Raw genomic sequence first — 21,055 nt, 5'->3', positions numbered from 1 at the left:
CTGATGGGTGAAAAGACAACTTGAACTTCAGTGCAATTAACTTCGCCGGCGCCTCGGAAGCCGGAGGTGTCGCCGGCCTCGCCCGCCGCGCTCCCATGAGTGAGTCGGTCCCGCTCCTTCGGCGTCGCTCCTCGGGGACGGGGGGGACGGGGCCGTGCCGGGGGCACCCGCCGCGGTGACTGACCGCGGCCGGCGGTGCCGACCCGGGCGGGCGGGCGGGTGAGCGGGCGGGGGGAGGCGCGGGGCGAGGCGGGGGAGCTCCGCTTGGCGCTGCCGCTGCCGGAGCCTCCCGGCCGGCCCCGAGCTCACACCTGCCGCCGCGCCGCCGGCCCCGCTCCGCTCCGCTCCCCTGCCCGCCGCCGCCTCACCCGCCACCGATCGGGGGGAGCAGGTGGGGGTGCGGGGTGGGGGCAGAGGGGAAAAAAAAAAAAAAAAACGCAAAAAACTAAAAGTTTGGCAAACTTCTTCCCCGGCCCCGCGCGCCTCCCGGCAGCGGCGGGCGCGGGGCGGCGGCACCTCCGACGGCGGGGGGCGCGGGGCGAGGCGGCGGGTCGGAGCGGGCGTGGGGGGCGCGGGAAGGGGGGGCCCGTCGTGGGGTGGCGCTTCCGCGGGGCGCGGGGGTTGCGCGGGCGGCCGAGCGGCGGCGGCGGCTCGCCCCGCCGGGGGCGCGCCCGTGGCGGTGGGTGGCACGTCGTGTGTCCCCCCCACCCCCACCCCCCGCCCGCCCGCGGCACGACCCGGCGCTGCCGCTGTCACGGGGAGCAGCGCCAGGAACTCGCTTCTGTGCTCCAGGATTTGGGGTTTGATTTTTCCGCTCCGTCTCCAAACCCGCCACCCGAGGTTTTGCTCGACCCGTCGTCCTTTTGTCGCCGTCTCCGCTCGCTGCCCGGGGGAGCGCTCCCGACAGGCACCTGCCCGGGCCGGAGTTTCCCTCCGCCAGTCTCCAGGCTTCTCTGACTGCGAGAGAAACTTCGCTAAAATGCAAGTTTGATGAAATACTTTGCACCAGCTCCTGAGCTGAAATGAGTTTAAACTGACGAAAGCTCTCCGCTGGTTTTAGTCGGTCCAACTCAGCGCAGCGCTGCTGTGAAAATAATTCACAAATTCGGATGCAGAGACTCCGGGGTGTATGATCTGGCCGTGCCCTTTCATTCTGGTCCATGCTACTTGGGTGGGAGTTAGCAGCCATCCCTTATTTCTACTTTATATTATTTTGGTACAGTGCATTCGTATATTTGTCTGCTGTAGTCTGCTGGCAAACATTAGCATTCAAGCTTACATTTTTGACAAATGTGCAGACAGGAATAGCATGAATAGGCATCTTAAATATTAACAACCTAAGCATCTGTTGTGAAACAAATTTAATATATTTACTCTGTTTTTCTCACATTGTTAGAAAAGGTTACAATAAGTGTAAAATTTCAGCTGTAGTTAGCACAAGGAATGCTTGAATATTTCACTATCTCTTCAAGCATTTAACACAATCACCAGATAGAAATGTGTCAAATCAGGCGCACTATTCAAAAAGAACTTGAAACAGTAACCGTAGAGTGTAGACATGAATGCAGGATGTTTTCTGCAATTTGTATCTTCTAATTGCTTTGCAGCACTATTTGTAGAATTGGAGAGTGTTCTTTTCAGTCCCGTATTGCTATATGTTCTTTAACACATTTATACATACACCCATTTTCTAATTCATTTTCTGTTTGAGATTGTTACTGATACTTACCTCGCTTTTCAAGTCGAAGCAATGGTTACACAGAAATGTGCAATAACGTAGTGTAGGTAACAAAACGAGCAGGCAGCAAATGCAACGTGTTCACGTACAAGCGTGCGTCTAAACAGCGCACACACATAATAAGGCAATAGAAGAGAAATTAAAATCACTGGCTAGTATGCTATGTATGCCCACTCTTGAATACAAACAGCTAGTGGGAAAGAAACAACTGAGCCCAAGGAATTCCTCCGTCCCTGGAATAAAACTGTTCTGAGTAGAACAAGAGCACAGAAGAGTGAAGTCTCCAAAAAGACTCTAGAGTTATTTCAGGAATCAGTGCATTCCTTCCCTTTTTCCCACAAGTTCAAATATGTAATAAATAAGTCCTTTGTATGCAAAAGAGTTTACTGGAACAAAAAATATTTAAATGGAATGCTTTTTGTGCGTACACTTTGAAAAACTGTCCGTTTCCTTTTTATATTCTCTGTTCTTTATACTTTAAATAGGAAAGTAACTCTCGCCGTTTCTCCTCTCCTGTTATTTTAGCGATACGCGTGAATCCTAACCTCCTGCTGCGCACTCCTGAGAAAGCACTGTAAAGCAGACCAGAGTCGATCTGTAACTCGCTAATGGGACGTAGTGCTTGGGCAGAATGAGAAGCAGAGAGGGTCTGCCATGATAACCCGAGCTTGTAGGCGAGCAGGGCACCTTTCTGGTTTGCAGCGTAGGCCCAGCGGGTCAGCTGATGAGCACCTGCCCTCTGTTGCTGTGCTGCCCAAGGCAGGGCAGGCAGCGCCAGCCCTGCCTGCAGCCCTGCCAGCATCCCACGGGCACTGCCACGCTCAGTCCTGCCGGAAACACGGGCACATCCACCCCTTCAGCACAGAAGCCTCTTCAGAGTAGGAAAGTCATGAATAAGCACTATCTCATCCCACATTTCAGCTTTGGGGTAGAGAGGGGTTTAAATGTGTGTGACTGCTGTTTAGAAGGTGATCAGCTGAAGTCTGGTGTTCTCAGAAAAAAAAAAAAAACAAACCCACCCAAATTTTTTAATTGTATCAACTACTCAATTTTTGAAAGTATTGTCACCTTTTTATTGTCACCTAATTTTTAATCTAAGGATTGTCAGATAAATTTGAAGTCCTTCTTAAGGTTTCCAGCTGGATTTGGGGAAAAAAAAAATCAAGGAGATTATTTTATTAATAAAATAGTTCACAATATATAGAAAAATTGTAATAAAAGTAGATTTCTGAGTTAAAATGGGAGGAAATATGACTTCTGAAATGTTTTAGTCATATTTCTAGGAACTACTCTATTTTAACATAGATACTACTGAAGCATTTTATTGCCTTCTTGTATATAACTGCCATTGCTCTCTCTAGATATATTTAATATACATCCAATGAAGCCACAAACTTTCCTTCTACAACAGTTTAAACACATCTGGAACATTTTACTTTCTTATAATTTATGTTAATAGATGTAGAGTGTATATACAATCTTCTCAGAAATCATTGCTTTTTCCAAAGGGGAATTTTTTTACTTTCAGTCAGGGAATATATTTATAAGAACAAAATAACTCAAAGTATAGGCAATTCTATATATCATTTTATTTTCTGTTATATTAGGTTGATTATATAAAGCTTTCATTTAGAGCGATGGGATGATGAAATTACAGGGGAGTGATTGGCTTTTGTTTTTTCAAATGGTTCAAGTTGAGGGCTGTAAAAATGAATGTTTTTGGTAAAGTTCTTTGAGTACATAATGTTTTTCATAGAATTCTGACAAATTAATTTAATAGAAAAGCCACAAGTCTCTTAGCACAGGAGGCTATATTTTCAGGTAAAATGGAAGTTCTGCTTTTGCCATTATAGGCATCAGGCTTCAGTAATCTGCTCCTCTTGTGGAATGAACACTTTCTACTTAAAGCTATCATGCACCTACTGTTTATTTACGCTGCATTAAACTGACAGCACGGCAATCAGGGGAAAAATATGACTTACTTTCCTGAAGTAAACACCAGTTTATAGGTTAGTGCATGTATTTATATTCCTGTCGCCACTAAATAATGGCTGTCTCCATTTTAATATCTACCTGTGGTGTTATCCAGGGCAGCTGGCTCTTCCTTGTTTAAAACGAGGAAAAAAGGAAGGGGGGGTGAGGAAGAAGAGAAAGTTTTGTTATCATTCCACTCCAAGAGGAACTTAATAGAAAAGTGATTCGGTGATCCTTTCCGTGGCATGCAGAAGCCAGTTTTTAAAGACATAGTATTCGGTTTTACTTGGTGTATTTGAATTGCATCTCAAACAGGGAAAACAGAATTCCTTAACAGTATTTGTCTATCCAAGTCACTGAAATTGTATATTCAGGCAATGGCAGATTAAGGGCAGAAGCATTTTATTAATAACTGAAAGCACATATGTGTGTGTGATGAAAAATGTTCTGCAAATCTGTCACTATGCAATCAAGTGCATTTTTTAAACTTTAGTTGTCACAAAGTTGCTACTGATTCTAAAAAAAAAAAAAAAAAAGTAAAACAGTTTGATGGTTAAAGAGTAACTTACAGTTTTTACTGCTTGTTATACTGAAATTTTGCAACTTTATGAAGTCCATGTCAGAAAACCCTATTGATGTTACTTTTAATTTTGTACTAATGTGTCCAAATAGCTGGCATTTCAACTGAAGATAACCACAGTCAGAATAACCCACAGTTTGCAGAAAGCTTCCTTAAATTCTCTGTCAGAGGATTCCATTAATAACCTCTACTTGAGAGGTCCATTTTTTCCTCAGATTCTGAAATTATAGTATTTAACATTAAGTTGGCTTGTATGTCAGTTCCCACGTGAGTGGTATCATGAACTATCAACAGCCCCGACCACAACTTGTAACTGTTACTTCAAAAAGGATACACTGTAATGTTCCCTTCAAAAATGTAGGTGTTTTCGACCATTTGCCATCCTGCGGCATGTAAGCTTACCACAGTTATCACCAACACTTCATTACTTAATTGATATCCGTTTTGTTGCTTTGCAGATGTCAGCTTTCTAATGGTTTCTGCACTGCATTGCTCTCAGTCGGTATAAATCTTGATATAGATTAGTTTTAAAGAGATTTGCCAGTACTGGTCTTGTTTATATGTTCTGATCTGGTCCTCGTGCCCTGTACCAGCTGTAATCTACTTTTAATTTGTGTAATCTGGTGCAGTTTAGTAGGAATGGCATAGTAATAGTAGAGTAGAGTAGTAGAGCATAGTAACATACCTCAGGCACCATCTGAATTGTAAATATCTCCTTTTAAACTTGCTGGGCCTGACTTTCCTCCCATGCACACTGGTGTATCATTGCAGAGGTTGGTGGACCTTTGTTTTCACAGTTCTTGTGGGGGATCAGGTGTTCAGATGGGCTGAGGGACACGCTAACACTTAGCTTTTATGTCAAGGTGACCTTTTAGCTATTTTATTTAGAATACCAATACACGGCGATCTCTTTGGAGGTCAATTTTCCTGTGACGCTGTGTGCATTTGTGTATGCCGGCATTAGGAAGGGCTGTAAGAAGGCTTCCTTTCACCAGAGCATAGACTAGCTCCTCTCTCTGAGCTGTTGTAAAGCTTCGTTGGAAACACGTCTCCACAGCTGTAGGTTCACAAGAGTTAGCTCTCGCCACCTCGTGCTTTTCCATTGTGAACTGCAGTTTAGATAGGCAGGAGTCTGCTCGCCTGCAGATGGACCTCAGTCACCCCAGCTGCACCTGGGCGCAGAACATCAGGATGGGCCACGTCTATCAGCTGTGTTGGCCTTGCATAACTCCCAGCGACTGTCTGCTCTATCTCTTTCCCTTGGCACATTATGACATGATATGACCTGAGGAGATGAGGGAGGTGCTTTAAACCTCAAGTGCATCTCATCTTCCCAGGATCCTGCTCTGACAGGATTTATTTGGCCAGCAGCAATCATTTGTGTGTCATTCCACTTGCTGCTCACTAGAAGTGGTGATGCACATGAATCATGTGTACCTGTAGGATTGTCTCATAATCTTTTCTGGGGTCTGGAGTCCTGGTTCTGGTTTCAGCCCTGACAAAAATGTGTGATCTTGGGTAAATAACTGACCATGCCATGTTTGCAATCCTCAGTGCCGTAACCCTGATTTTGAAAATGCTCATCGGTCACAACTTCATATGAAAGAAAAGGAAGCTGCAGCACACCCTCTAAAGATGCGGCCTTAATATGCCCCTAGCTTATTTACCCAGCTATAAAATTAGTAATATATACGTTTCATAGAACACTGAAGGATTAATTAATTCTTTATATTTGTAAATCAGTCCTAGAGTGCAAAACGTTGTACAGCACAAGTGCAAAGAATTGCTGCTGTGAACTCAAACCCGTATGCAAAGGTACAACAAAGGTATTTCTTTTCACTAACTGCATTTAGAATATATGTCTGTTTGTAGCAGCCAGGTAATTAAAAACATTTTCAATGAACGGGAGAAAAATTCTAAACATCATACACACCCCATATTCCCAATTCTAATACATTAAATAAAAGACAGAAAGAGAGGAGGGGAGAAAGAGTGTGAGAGAGTGTGCGTGCATGCAAACTCACAGAAGGACCAAAGGCAAAAAATGAAGTGGAGAGAAATTGCCGAGTGCATTTTAAAATGTTTATAATCAAATATTAAATCAGTATTTTTGTGGAGAGCCATATTAGAAAGATATTAAAACATTAATGCTTTTCGTCATAGGTGGGCTTCCTTGATAAATGTAAATAGTCTCAAGAATAATTAAAGGCATCTTAAAACTTAAAAAATGACAGTTTTAACTTCTAAGGATTCATTGTAATATAATAATACTGTATGCTTTTTAGTGTTACTTCTGCACTAGACATTTAATTACAGTCTTTGTGAGACATGTTATCTGTATAGTAACCAGTGCATAAAAAGAATGATATATACTTTTACATACAAGCTCTTGCTTGCCAGCTTTCTTTTTAAGATTATAGATTAAGATCTCCAATCCAGAATGTTCATGTCTTCAATGAAAATAACTTAATTTTACACAATTTTCATGAGGAATGGGGCATTTGTTGCAATAGTATTTCTTCTGTGGTTTCACTTCTTTTTGCAATAATACTTGAACTGTTGTTTAGCAGGATTTTTTTTCTGTGCAAGGGCCCAAACTCAGTGTTTCTTTGCTTGTTCAAAGGACAGATTTTAGAACACCAAATGAAAAAGCATGTTTAAGTTGTAAATCGAGAAGTAAGTTTAAAAAAAACCCCTAAGAGTAGTTTGGTAGGTTTTTCACATGTACAGCTTAATGTTTAGAGGAAATTTGGAGCTTGCCTTTCCCATGTCAGATATTGAATATTGTCTGAAACATGTTCAGGATAATGTAAATTTATGGGATCGTAACTTGGTCCACACATTGCTGTGGAAAAGTGAGTACATTTGCAAGAAAGATCAGGTGCAAAAAATTAGAGGTTTTCTTTTGATACATTTGCAGATTCCTATAACTGTGCAGCTTGTGAAAAGTGCTCCTCCACATACTGAACTTCCCACAGTTCCCCGTGGTTTGTGCTGCGGTCATTGCAGGACGAGGCACAATGGGAACCGCATCCAGCCGTTTTAGAGTAGAGCTTTTCAATCGATCATATGTATGTCCTCTTTCAGGTTTTGTTTTTTGCTTCTTAACTAGCAGTATTGTGCAGGAATGGTACTATATTGGTGTTGAGCCCCTAGTTTCATTATGCTTTGTAAGAAAATCTCACAGTAAAATCAATCAATCAAAATCAATCTCTGTCCCATTGACTGTATTTTATTGACTTTCTTTTTCTTCCTTTTTTCCTTCACTTGACTCGCTGAATACCATAATCCTTTTGGCCATTCCTGAAGAGTTTTGTTATAATCTTTTTAAGATAAAGGATGTAATAATTGTATAATATTTTTATATTTGAAACTTGTGATTCCACCACTTTCTTTGGACTGCATGTCCTACGAGAAACTGACTTCTGCATTGCCACTTAAAATGACAATTAGGATACTCATAGGTGTAGTTATTATTTTCTAAGCATTCCAGAATTTTACAGATACCATGCAAGAAAATTGAACCAGTAGAATCTTTTTATGTGTGGCATGATGACAGATATGCCTTGAGAAGCATTTTACTGTCTGATAAATTGCATTTTCAAGCAGTATTTCATATGGGTTCTGTCTCTTTAAAAATGCAGTCTCCTCTATTTGCCCTATTAATTGTTGATATGTTGCCATCCACGAGACAAAAATTAGAGCTGTAATTAAATAATCATGTGATGCTCCTTAGTGCCAGTGAGAGCAAACTCATTTTTCCAGGCCCTGATGGTCACTGATTATTGTATTACTACTGGCTTGCTTTATTTTTTTTTAATGGCTCTATATTGCTGGGTTACCTAACCACTGCCCTTCTTTTCAAAATTAAAGGAATTGAAGAACATTAAGGCACTTAATTGGCCAGTGGTCTGCAGGGACACAAAGTAGTCATACCTTCTCTGCTTTTTGGTCACTCAATTGGTTCTACTGGGAGAACTACATCAGTGGTGTGGTTGCGTGCCATTTAATTTACACTGGTGTTTTGGCTGGGATGGATGCATATAGGGAATGCCAGGAGAATTACAAAAGGAGCAGGGTATTAAAATTCAGAAATGATTAAAATTGAAATAAAAGGATGCTGCTTCTTTGCCAGTACTCTGGCAGTCATAATGACACATAGAGATTAGTTTCCACCTTCATCTTTTCCTTCTTTCTCATTTCCTCTTGTTTATTGTTGACACATTTTCCTTATGTCTCTGCTTCTCAGCGCTTTTTTTCACTGTTACATATTCCTACTTTTTCTCTTTCCTTAAGCATGGAGAAGCTTACTTAACCTTATTATAACAATAACAGAATAGGTTATTAATATTTAATATGCACATGATTAAAATTTCTCTCTTAAACATAGGTCAGCTCTATTATTAACTGACATGTTATTTTTCATTAAAAAATTTTTATTCTGCCCTTACGGTTTCTCAAACACCCTTTACTTTGGTGGTGATTTAACACATAATGTTTAGAAAACTGTGTTAGGCTAGTGAAAAAAAAGAACTTACCAGTCATGGATAATCAATTATGCATGAATTCAGATATAACAGATGGAAACTGGTGAGTTAAAGTTTCTCTTTAGCTTCGTGATTTTTTTGTTTTGTTTTTGTGACACCTGTCTCTTATGTATAGATAAACATCTAACATAGCATACTGCTTTTCATGCATCTTTGTGTTTTTTGCTTTTTGGGTTTGGGTTTTTTTGTTTCTTTCTGGTTTTGTCAGCGTGGCATAAACTCATTTCCCCCTGTTTGTAACTTACTATTTTTAATTTGTTTGTCTGCTAGCATTTCTATACTGCCTTCCTCTTCTAGGGCTAAATTGTCCTGTGATGAAGCCAGCATTTAATCTTCTAATAAATTACACAATGTCATTTAACCTTAAAATTGTGTCAACATGGTATTTTAAATTGTATGAGTTCACTTCTGCCTTCAGCTGCTCATGGCCTATAGTGTTATGACATTAAAGCAACAGGGTAGACTGTGGCTGTGCATATGTATTCATATATGCGTATACGCACATTCTTGTGATTGTGATACTTATATAGGCGTTCCCTCCAAAGGCATTAATTAAATTTCTTTCAATCATTTGACAATGAAGCAGATTGCTTTACAGCTTTTTATTAAAAAGTTCAGTATGGACTGGGCATAATGATTTCTTTTGGTCATGGAAAGATTTTCACAGACCTAAATCAAGCAAAAAAAAGTGGTATGCCCACAGCAATAACCAGTTGGTATTAAGTAAAAGAAGAGCTAAATATGTTTTCTTTCTCTTTTTACACAAAAATATCTAAAAAAGCTTTAAGCATGGGCTTAGATGTGAGATGACAGGTTTTTTTGTGTAGTTCATTCATGGCAGTGTATTGAGGGATTCCTGTATTTGAAGGTGTCCCGTGTTTCAGAAACACAGGGGTAAGTTGATTTGGACATTACTTTTCTATGACTGCAATAATTTGGAGCATTTCTTTACCTGGCTCCACCCACCTTTGAAGCAGCACATTTTCAGATGTGGTGCAGAGAGATTTTCCATCTGTATACCTATAAAAGAAAAATTACTTGAGCGAACAGACCGCATCTTTTTCATGAGCAGAATATTTCAAAATTTCTCGTGAGCATCTTACCAACGTTTGTGAAGAAAAAAATCTAATATAGGAAAGAGTTTGTGGTATAACCTGCCAGAAGCAAATTATATAGAAGAGTTCCTAAGGAAATGAACATGGATGCTGTGAAAATAATTATTTTCAAATGTTATTTCTTCTGTCACAGCTGAAGCTGTGCTAGGAAACTTTGCGTGCATGCCTCAGTTTCTTCTTACTCAGCTATTCTTATGTCAACATAAAATACAAAATTTTTCCTCAGATTTTGGTTTTAATGCAGCAACTAATCTTTACATCCTTATTCAGGCATTTCCTTCTAGTGCTCGCATGAAGTATAAATGATCTATCATAAATATTAACCTCATTTTGCCATAAAAATACTGTGTTCTAGTGGGTTCCAAACTGCTGCTCTCCATCTCAGTTTGTTTCCATTGTAGCATTCAAGCAGGAAATCTAGAAATGTAGTTGTTTTAGCAAATAAATACATTAAATACTCAAATACATTTTTGTTAATTTCCTCTTCTGCTTTTCAAATCAGGACAAGTATTTTGAATATTTACAGGGTACTTGGAGCAACATTTTGAAGTGACTTTATTTTTGCCTTATGTTGTTTGCATTTAAACTAGGCACTCTAACACATGTATAAATGACCTTTATCTTAGTGACACTGCATATGCTAAACCTTTTTTATGTTAGTGCCTGAATATTAACAGGTACCTTGTTCCTTAAAAGAACTGTGAATATTAACAGCTAATTGTTCCTGAAAAGAACTGTGAAAAACTCATTCATTTAGTCTTTGTTATTGTGGAATCACCTGAGTTTGAGATTGGAAGGAGCCCTAGAAGAAAAAGCAAATTCGGCCAAAACCACTAACTTTCAATTTGTTTTACACCAAAACCACACATTTTGCATGTATTTTATGTACAATGAATATTGACTCCTGTCAAGTTTGGCCATAATTAGATGCACAGTTTTACTTAAAAGGTTTTGAACCTTAGAAAAAGTGTAGCAGAACCTGGGCAGAGTTCTGAGTTAACAATGAAACTGGAAACAGGACATTTCATGTGGTTTTGGGTTTCATAATGAAAGTTTGACATAGTTCAAGTCATCAATCAGTTCTAACCATTTCCTTAGACTTAAACTCTTCCATGTTTTCAATTTTTATCAGTAGATTTTGTTCATACTATCAGGTCAAAGAAAAAGATGATTGTCCTGTCGATGAAGTATTCCTATGTAACAAGTCAATGAGCTCGATATCATGAGCATCTAAACTCTAGCTAATAATGCTTGAATAATCCTCTGTAGTGCTAACTGCACTGTTTTCTGCCATAATGTGCAGCTTTGCTTGGGCTCTGTGAAATTCATCATCACCCAAAATTGTTGGATCAGACTTGGTATTCTTAAAAGCATCCCTTTTTTTGTTTGGGAAAGAAATGCAGTGGTTGGACGTGATGGAAAAGGAGTCAGGAAAGGGAAGAGAAGCGGAATCAGTCAAGAATGTTGCAAACCACTTCGGAGATAACTTGGTGTAACTTTGCTTTTAACAAGTAAAAATAACTGAAACTACAGATTTATATGTCTGGTGATTGTGGTTTACATACTATTAAATTAATAGAGCTTCTATTCAGACACATCCCTAAAATAATGGCTTATAAATTGACTCTTCTTTTAGGTAACAATTATATGCCCGTCTCATGCCTAGAAGTTATCTAGCACTGTGATGATCAGGGTTTTAACAGGAACCACACTTTTTTCATCTCCCCATGTCCCACATTAAACATCTTCACACGATAGGCCTAAAAATTATACCTCTGGGAGAAGGCTGTGAAATTAGTGACCTGCTGAACATACACTTATGACATAGGTAACTTGGCTGATCCTAAGATGCCAGATTTCCTCTGTTCTTCCAGCTGCCCAGTTGCATTAAATATTATTATATAAAGGTCTATTGCATTTTTTTGTTTGTTTGTTCTTTTTTGTGGCAGTAGTTGGCTGTAGCTGCCACATGGAAATTATGAGCATGACTCATCAAGGATCTCGTCTACTGTTATGGATGGAAGAGGATATGGTCCACAAAATGCTTTTTTTTTAAGTTGAAGCTTTTTATTTGAAGTATTTCTGAAATCCATAGTCATAAGAAATATTGGCTTATTTTAAATAACATACAGATAGTGTTTGTGGAAGTTGCAATGCTGATACACTTAGGAAGTGAACTCAGCTTGTCCACATAGCAGGCAGAGACTGTGCAACCACAGAGCAAGATTTATGTGATATATTCATTGCTGTGCTATTTTATGGGAAAGTGGACACCTGTCTATTACAATTTCAACCAGCTAAGATTTCTCATGGCTACCAGAGGTGAAATCGTTAGCAGTCATGTTCACCCTTCACTTCAGCATGCCAAACGGTTTTGTTGGGTTTTACTCCGTAATTTTCTTCCTGCATTTTGCCTCTCTGTGACTTACTTGGCACCAAGGGGTGAATTGAAATGACTGTTGGGGCCACATCGGCAAATTTATGTATTTACTTCAGTTGTACAAGCATCTTAGTCAAAATAGACATACAGCTATGAAAGGGACTTATGCAAAATGGTGCAGTAGTTTGCCTAAAAGTAACTTGTTTTATCCAAAACCACATTTTGCATATTCTTATTCAACTCTGTTTTTAAAAAAAGATTCCGTGACTGAAACACTGCAGAAAATGTTTGCAGGAGTAAACGAGCCTCGTCACAGAGGCAATCAATAGGGAGATGTCTGTTTGTATATGATTTTACATATCTGCAAGCTAGCTGAGACATCCAACTACAGAATGCTGCACCATGGGACACTGTGTAGATATCTGATACTTTCCAAGGGATTTGGGGTCTGTAAACTAATGAATGCACTACATGTAGCCATGTATGTAGATTTTTCACCTCTGACGAATATGGTAAGGATAATTTACTTCACTTAATAAGCAATTAAGTGCAGTTCAATACAGCTGACTATCGTAAGTTAAATATTCATTTTACGTAACTGTTTCAGGACATCGTGTGTGAGAGAACACAAACGAGCAGAAATTGCTCATGCAAAATGTGAGAGGGGACGACAGCTTGTGTGCGATGCCTTTCAGTGCTATGAATTTCATTTCATAGCACTTTTGCTTTTTGACAGGCATCCTATCCAGGCTGGGGCAGGTTGCAGTCAAAAAAATCTAGGTTGGTATGTAACTTTTGAGTTCAGCGTGGGGGATGTCGCAGAGTGCTGTGATTCACATCGGTGTGCATCAGATTCTTGGGTCGTATGTAAATTGAGGTTGCCGCAGTCAGGTTGGTTAAAGTGTTTGAGCAGTGTCAGGCAACTATTGTTGTTCAGGGCAAAACAGAGGGGAAGTCAGTCTGAGGAGACTGAAAAACAACTTCAATCAGAGGTGCAAAACTTGCAGGGCTGCGGGACTGTGTCCATGCCGCAGTGGTGACTGTGCCGAGGCTTACACAGATATAGATGTGGGAGAGGACAATGGGCGCATCCTTCCCCTTAACCCACACTTCTGTCTAACCCTTGCAGCAATTAGGCACAAGCCTACCGGGGAGCCATCCGCCTTTTGGCCATCGATGTTTTTATCTTCAGACAGCCATGGATCAGTATTTTCATTGCCTTGCTGTCCAGCAGTTAGTGTTAGCCATAGATGTGCACGCATCACCCCTTGCAGCAGGGGAAATACATTCAAATCCCCACCGAAGTGAGTTTCCCGGCAGTCCCGCTGCCGCTGCACAGCTCTGCATCACCTCCAGCATAGTCTGGTGCTTATGAATTACCCAAATGGCCGCAGAGTTGTCAGAAGTACGTATGTATAAAACCCAATCAGCCTGATCTCCCCAAAGAAATCTGATAAAAGAGAATACACAGCTACGCTGGTTTTGCTCTGCTGCCAGGTCATTTCGGTTTGCGTTGCACAAGAGCCAAGCCTCAAGATTTGGACCCGTATTTCCTAATTTATTTTGAACAAGAGAAGATTGGAATAGAGACCTTAGAAGGCACTGAGGCAGCCTGCCACACTGGAGAACTTGTTTTGTTTTGCAGCTACTGAGACTGCCGCTCAAGAGTTAATTCACTGTGGGGTTGAAAAAATGCAGTCCAACTTTTAAAGTATTTGTCGTATTTCAGCACAACCTAGTGCAAAATGCATTTATATATCATAAACACAGTGCAACAACTTTATTAAGGATTAATAAGCTTTATTAAGCATATATTTGTCTGCTGTATGTTGACTAGAAGCTATGAAAAATGTGATGTTACTATTGCTGCATGTTTAAATGATTGCCTGCATATGTATCCATGACAATATCTATTCATCTTCTGTTCTTTATATGTTTTTATTATAAATATCTTTATTCTAGGGGAACATTTTAATATCAAAGTTGACACAGTGAAGTGCAAATTGGAATAGGTCAAATGAAAATCAGATATCCGTATCTTGAATTTATTCCAAGTAGTTTGGTATTGATGAGATACCTGATCGTTGTCTATATGTCAAGATGTAGCAGCCTTCAGTAATTCGTGCTTTCTAGTCAAAGCAAAGGTTCCACGCTCTCAGCCTTCCAAGTCTGTAGTAAATACTTTACCAGGCATAAGTGATGTACGGAAATTAGATTAATCCATGTTGTAGGGAGTTTATAAGGTTTAGTACATATATGCAGTTTCAAGAAGAGAGTTACTTTCCATAATCGTTTATCTCAAGCATAGGAAGCATATGCATGATTATATAATTAACAGAATATTTGTTTGTCAGTGTTTGGTTAGTGTGCATAATAATATCATTATTAGGCCTTCTGTGCTCCTGTATTATCAGATTGTTATCTCCCTGCTCCTTTAATTCACTGTCTCTGCTTTTTAGATTAATCACTTTGTTTTAATGTGAACATTATAAGGTTTGTTTGACCATGAAGGGAATGGTTTGTGAACACCAAAGCAAAAGTTTAGAACAGATTTTAATCTTTTTTTTTTTTGGTGGTGGTGGTGGTGTGGGGTTTTTTTTGTTACTGTCCTGTCTGGTAATCATTTTTATAAGGTGTTTTAGTCCTAAATCTTGTTCCAAATCATCTGCTCTATTCTAATCAGCTCTGTGTCTCTCAAATTATCTTCAGTGTCCTTTTCCTCCATCATACTGCAGGCAGCATACTGCCAGCTGAAACTCTCTCATCCTTCACGATTTTCTTTTTTATTGGTCAGTCTTGCTCACTGCTCAAGTTTACTGTATCAAGTTTACTGAAAAGGATGAAAAATGATACAATGTTGGTATCTTCCATTGTGCCCGCAAAGTTTGAATTCAACTAGCTAACACTGTTTTTCCTCCAAGTATTCAAATGTATTGGGAAATAATTCTTTTTTTCTTTTTTAGAGGGGCTGAAAAATACTCAATCTATCTTCTTGGAAAAAGATTGGTTTCTAAATAAACAACCTGCTAGACAGTTATCCCTTGATCATATGTTATGGAAGATGTCATCTACATTTTCCCTTGTTTTTCTTTGTGAAACATATTTCTTGTTTTTTTTCCTTTTCAGCACTCTCGGTAACAATCTTAGTAACCTTTTTCAGGACACGCAACATATGTACAACTTTTCATGTTTCCTCTGTATGCCACCTCCACTTACTCCGCTTTGAATAATAGTATTATGTAACAGCGTATTCATTTTCAAGCATTGCATTTCTTTGCTTCTGAGATTATAATCTATTTTGTGCATTGCTGAATATGATAAATATTTCATATATTTCACCCTATTACCATTTTATTTTTCCTGCATGCCCTGTATGCTGTTTGTTCTTATTTCGGTAAACGTCAGCTTGTTTCCTTACCTAGTCTCGATGCATTCCTTATCTTCTATACTAAGTAATATATGTGTAGCGGTAATTTTGCTCTTCATAGATTTATTGATTCGCCTTTTCTTTGTTCAGAGGCCATGCTATTTTGCGTATTACAGAACTGGTATTACCCTCCCCACTTGCCTACTTTTGCTGCTGCTTCAAGTTTGTATGTGCAGTTTGGTATGGGGGTTTTTTGTTGGTTGGGGTTTTTTTTTAAAGTTACTACCCTAAGCATTTTAGCTATATCTATCTGCCTGTGCAGTAATTCATGTTTTCTTTAGTTCATGATGCAACTTTCCTTTTAGACATAGTATATTCAAACACTATGCATTTTATCAATAAAGAAGTTTAATTTTTCTCTTATCTCGTAGCTTGTACAAACTTGTTGCTTTCAAGTTTGTCTAGTTGGGCTACTTTTTCCCCCAAGTGCATGATGGGAAAAAGTTATGTCTGTCTCGCAGTTATTTGTCGATACGTTCCCACCTTTTAGTTTTCACTTTTCACGGGTGGCGTTGGGGCCCGCTCTGCAGACGCGCTTCGGGGACAAGTTTTGCGCCGTCCCGCACCGCGGCGGGGCTGCGGTGTTTCACCGCCCGGAGCGCGGGGCGATGCGCTGCGCTGCGCTTACCTGGGCTCCGCCGTTGGACGGTTGGACTCGCCACGGCGGCCACCGCCTGGCCCTTGCCAACGCCGGCGGGGGCCTGTCGCGTGGCAGACGCCCTCCGCCGAAGGGGGACTGGTTCACCCCAACCTTCGCCGCTTTTTAAATATGTGCCTGGTGCTTTTCTTTCACCTCTGTTGGGGGGGGGGGGGGGGGGGGGGGGGGAGGCGAGGCGACGACGACACTCCTCCGTCCCCACGGGGCCTGCCGGATCCCCTGGGGGCTGCCCCCGCGCCGCGCCCCCACTCGCGGGTGCGCGGGGCCCAGCGTCCCGGCCGCCCCCCTCCCCGCCCCTCCAGGGCGCGGAAGCTCCGGCATCGCAGCGCGCTGCCGCCACCACCGATGCCGCCGCCGCCGTGCACCTGCCCGTCGCGGCGCGACCCGGCCCGCGCAGCCTCCGCGCGGAGGGGCGGGGGCTGCGCTGGCGCGGCGCGCTCGGCGGCGCCGGCAGGATATTGTTCAGCCTTCACCCCCGCCCCTCCTCCTCGCCCTCCTCCTCCTCCTCGCCCCCCCGTGCGCCGTGTTCCCCCCGCTCCCGCCGGCTCGCCCCCTCCGCCGCAGGCCCCCATCTGCCACGTGCGTGCGTGCGCGCAGGGGGCGCGCGGCGGGCGCTGGCTGCGCGGGGCGGCGCGGCGGGCATTGTGCGCGGCGCAGGCAGGGCCGCCTCACCCGCACCCAGCTGCCTGCAAATTCGTGCGCGCCCGGAAGCCGCACGCCCTCTTCCCCCGGCCCCCCCGCCATCACCTACCGCCGGCGGCGGCGGCCGCCCCCCCGGCCCGGCCCGCGCCCCCTCCCCGCTCCTCACTGCGGTCCCCCTTTGCCACCTCTCCTCTCCCGACCCCCCCCCACCCCCCCTCCGCTGCCGGCCTCCCCTCCCCCACGCCTCTCTCCTTCACCACCTCCTCCTTCTCCTCCTCCTCCTCCTCCTCCTCTGCCACTTTCTCTCTCTCTCTCCCAGGACGCGTCGGATGATCCGGGGCCGCCGGGGAAGGGCTCCGGGCAGCAGCAGGGAGGCTGCGTCCTCCTCCCGTCTCGGGCTGTAAAAAAAAAAAAAAAAAAAAAAAAAAAAAAAAAGCCGGTGGCCTCGGTGTTATTTTGTATTAAAATGAGGAGGAGGAAGAAGAAGCAGCGGCAGCGGCAGCAGCGGCAGCGAGCGGTAGCGGAGAGGAGGCTCTGAGCAGGGGACGGCGGCGGCAGCAGCAGGAGGAGGAGTAGTGATGAGTCAACTAATAATTTAATGGGGACAGAAACAGAGAGAGAGGGAGAGCGAGCGAGAGGAGGGGGGGGAGAGAGAGCAGAGCAAGGCAGCTCCGTCCGGGGACACACACACATACACACACACATACATATATCCGTGTAACATCCAGCAACAACCACCAAACCGGCCTAAATAACAACCATACTCAGCCAGCCAGGGGAAACGAGAATTAAAAAAAAAAAAAAAAGAGACAAAAAAACAAAGCCTGCCATTATTATTATTTTTCAATTATTATTGGGTTTTTTGCTGGCTTGGTTTTTGTTGTTGTTGGCTTTTTGCAACCTTTCTATTTTATATTTTTTACCCCTTCTTGCGAGTAACTCTTCTCGGAGTTCCCAGATTTTTTTTTTTTTTTTTATTCCTTTACAGAAGCAGAACCAGTTTTTTGTTGTGTTTTTTTTTTTTCTTTTTATTTTTTTTTAATAGGGGTTGTTTTTTTTTTTTTTTTCCAATTATAATTTCTCCCGGTTTTGGACTCGGAGGGAGTGAAACCTCGTCACTTTTTGTAGTGGTGGTGGTGTGCCTTGTTGTGTGTGTTTCCTTCCTCCCCTCTGTTCTTCTCTCTCCCCTCCTCTCTCGCTCCCTCTCCCCCCTTCACTCGCACAACAGCCCCCGGTAAATGAGAGGAGACAGGTCCTCTGCCTTTTTTTTTTTTTTTTTTCCCCTCCCCGGACCGCAAAGGCGAGATTAAAAGTGGCATTTTAGTGCCTTTTCCTGCAATTTTCTCTACACTTTTTTTTTTTTTTTTTTTTTTTTTTTTTTTTAATCTCCAGTAGCGATCTCTGGGGCTGAGGTTTCCGCAGAAAGTTTGGGGGCTGTTACGGTGTGTATTTTTGCGGAGGGGGAGGGGAGCGGGCTCCTTCTGTGTGTGCTGCTCCTCTGGGTGCCTATTGGAGAATAATAGTGTAAGTGACAACCTAGAAGTAGACTTTCTGCTCTTCACACTGGATAGAAAAGCTGCCTTTTTTTTTTTCTTTGCTTTTTTTTTTTTTTAATAACCCCCTTTCTCACTTGCTGCTGTACGCATTGGTTTTATTTTTGAAAGGATAGCTAGACTTAAGTCACCCTCCACCTCAATTTAAACCTGCTACTTTATTTTTTATTATTATTATGAATTCCTCGTTTTGAGCGTTACACTTGTCTGATCAATTTGATCTTCAGCTCCTTCTTCCGTTGCTAAACCTCGAAAACTGGCTCTCTCAAAAGATATTTAATCTGTATTTTTTGTCCATTGCCATTTTTGCTCATGGCTACTCTGTTTCTCGCTATCTATTTTTGCCCCTCCCCGCCTAGAGGAAAATAGCAACAAGAAAAAAAGAAAAAATAAGAGAATATTAGGGGAAGTAGTCCTCAGGTCTGCTGCCCCCCCTCTCCCCCCCTCCAAAAAGGGGGGGACCTAGAAAACATCAGTCTTGAACTTCTTCCTCTTCAAGAGCTCGGGCTGCAAAGGAAACCTCCTTTGTTTTTGTTATTTATATGCTGTCAAGTTTTGAAGTGGTGAGTTTCGGGTCGGTTTTGCTAATTTCACTCAGAAAACTGCAGTGTTTCTGTTTCTAGATAAGTACTTTGCTTCTTTGTCTCTTTAAAAGGTCACAGGGAAAGCTTGGCCTGGATTGTGAGAGCCATATGGAACGGATAAGTGCGGAGCCTCTCTCAAATGTGATTATGGGTTTTTATGGGGGAGGGAGGGAAGAGGAGGGGAAAGGCATGGGGAGGGGGCTGATTCAGGAGGAGAGGAAGAAATAATATAATACCGGCGGCGTTACATCGCGACAAAAGGAGATACCGCACCGACTCTCATTCAGAAATTGCGCGGTGTGCCCGTACGTGTACGCTGTCTCTGGGAAACTGTGCCTTGAAATTGTGCTCTTCTCTCAATGCCTGTGATGAAAACTTGTAGTTGTGAAAGATGCCTAAATGCGAAACCCGGGGAAACTCTTGGCCTGGAACCGGCGGAGATGATAGTTCTTCCCTGCAACCCTCTCCCTGGGCAGGCCACGCTGGTTGTTGCTCATCACTATTCCAAACTGAGGTTTCAGTGAACTTTAGCCTTGGGCACGGAGTTTAAATGAGTAAATTAGGTGTTTTATGTGCATGTAATTTTGCTTTGTAACATAAGGCTTTTTACAAGATGACTAAGCGGTGAAAGGATGCCGATGGGTGGGTATTCTCAGGCCAAGCGAAAATGACCCATTTGGTGTTTTGGTTGTAGTCAGTGTATTAACTAAACTGCGATCTATCACTTTTATTCACTGTACATGATGTAGTGCGATTCTGACTCACGATGACTAGATACTTTTTGTAGCAAAGAACCTCAGTGCCTTAGAGTACTTCTGAAGTTGCCAGAAGTGACAAGGATTTTCTTGTTCAAGGCTTTTTTTTGGTTTGTTTTACCCCCCCCCTTTTTTTTTTCTTTTTGTTAATCGTCTTATTCTTGAGAGAGACCGTTCTCAGAAAAGCAGCCCTATAGTATGTTAGCATCGTCAGAAACATCAGAAGATGTTAACGGTTTGAGTCTGTAATTCTTTGCTTAGGCTGCAGTTAACACAGTAAAAAAAGAAAAAATCTTTTCAAAAAGTGGCTAAAATAGGCACGTTTACTGTTAATGAGACACACGACCTAAACCAGATGGGATCAAGATGAATGGTAAACCTTAGCCTGTCACTTTACAGCATAAGGAAAAATAACGATTTTCTGAACTTCAGCTATTCAGTGGCATTCTTGAGGTTGCTTGTAAACGTTCAGATTAATATATTACCCCTTTCTTCACCATATCAGGAAAAGCAGCATGGTGTTCAAACAAAAAAAAATAGTTTACGGAATTGTCATTGGCATATATACCAATGACATAGAAGTATATAAAAAAATCCCAAGATGTTCAGGCTTTAATAGCTTTGCTATGAAATGTGCAGAAAATGTATTGAATTACTAGGCAACTGAAAGAAAGTAGCAATTATCAGATTCACACCAGTCTTTCTAAATACGACTTCCCCAGTATTAGTATTTGTACTTGCTAATGTAAATTCTAGTTCATAAATTAATGTCTAGTCACCTGTCCTTACTGATTATATTATGTATATAACATAATTGTCAGTGTAGTCACACCTTTCTCAGTCAGAGAAAGGTAGGGTAAAATACCTAACAATCACGACAGTATTGATGAATGAAATCATAACCAGAAAGATGTCTCTGTTCTCAGCAACTGTTTTGTTGGTTTTTTTTAATATAGTTGGCAAAACAGAATCTAATGAGTGACAAAAATCCTCAAAACTTACTCCGTCATGTTCTAGGCTTGGGAGATTTTTAGTGATTTAACTGGAATTGCTGTTCATAGATAGAGGTTTCAAAAGTTTATAAAATGAGAAATAGAAGCAT

The 21,055-nt window shown here is 41.8% G+C and overlaps 1 protein-coding gene across 4 annotated transcripts in view; it reads left to right on the top strand.

Moving 5' to 3' along the window:
* The first annotated feature begins 23 nt into the window (after positions 1–23).
* SATB1 (SATB homeobox 1) overlaps positions 24–21,055 on the top strand; it is a 93,363-nt gene continuing 72,331 nt past the window's right edge. For 2 of the 4 annotated variants that reach the window (XM_074838609.1, XM_074838581.1), the window contains exon 1: positions 17,060–19,177. The gene's annotated coding sequence lies outside the window, so the exon portion shown is untranslated. Of the gene's footprint in view, positions 100–17,059; positions 19,178–19,283; positions 19,340–21,055 lie in introns of those variants that run through there. The other 2 variants (XM_074838590.1, XM_074838599.1) reach the window with 2 other exon arrangements.

The sequence above is a fragment of the Strix aluco genome, chromosome 1, assembly GCF_031877795.1.
Source record: "Strix aluco isolate bStrAlu1 chromosome 1, bStrAlu1.hap1, whole genome shotgun sequence".
NCBI lineage: Eukaryota > Metazoa > Chordata > Aves > Strigiformes > Strigidae > Strix > Strix aluco.
This window is presented reverse-complemented; position numbering and strand designations above follow the sequence as displayed.